Source organism: Mus caroli, chromosome X (assembly GCF_900094665.2).
Source record: "Mus caroli chromosome X, CAROLI_EIJ_v1.1, whole genome shotgun sequence".
NCBI classification, from domain to species: domain Eukaryota; kingdom Metazoa; phylum Chordata; class Mammalia; order Rodentia; family Muridae; genus Mus; species Mus caroli.
Window position 1 is genome coordinate 1,836,728 of NC_034589.1, and position 1,030 is coordinate 1,837,757.

Here is a 1,030-nt window from a genome sequence, read left to right on the forward strand (position 1 = left end):
GATGGTTGTGAGCCACCATGTGGTTGCTGGGATTTCAACTCAGGACCTTCAGAAGAGTCAGTGCTTTTAACCGCTGAGCCATCTCTCCAGCCCTATGGATATTTTTCTATTGCATTCTCCACGTATATTAATCAAGGGTTTATTGCTTCAATGAAACACCATAACCAAAAAGCAAGTTGGCTTACATTTCCACATCACTGTTCATCATTGAAGGACAAGAACTCAAACATGGCAGGAACCTGGATGGGTGCTGCTTACTGGCTTGCTCCCTGTGGCATGCTCAACCTGCTTTGTTACAGCACCCAGGACCACCAGCCCAAGGATAACACCACCCAAATGGGCTAGGCCCTCCTCTATTAATCACTAATTGACAAAATGCCCTATAGCTGGACTTTATAGAAGCATTTCCTCAGGGCTGGTAAGATGGCTCAGTGGTGAAGAGCACTGACTACTCTTCCAAATGGGTCCTGAGTTCAAATCCCAGGAACCACATGGTGGCTCACAACCATCTGTAATGAAATCTGACTCCCTCTTCTGAAGTGTCTGAAAACAGCTACAGATAATAAATAAATAAATTTTATTATTTTTTTTTAAAAGCATTTCCTCAACTGAGACTCCTTCCTCTCTGACTACTCCAGCTTGTCTCAAGTTGACACACAAAACCAGCCACTGCACAGTTATTCACTTTACATATAATTAGATAAAAATGTTTTCATATTTAATTCATTTGTTCATGTTTACATGTATATGTGTGCTTGCATGGCATGGCACTTGTGGCGCCGTCAGAGGCAACTAGTGGCTAACTCTATCTTTTCACTATGTAGGATCTTCAAGAACTCAGGTCTTCAGATTTGGTAGCAGACACTATTACCCATTAAGTCATCTTGTGTAAATGAAACTTTTTTTTTTTTTTCGAGACAGGGTTTCTCTGTGTGGCCCTGGCTGTCCTGGAACTCACTTTGTAGACCAGGCTGGCCTCGAACTCAGAAATCCGCCTGCCTCTGCCTCCCGAGTGCTGGGATTAAAGGCG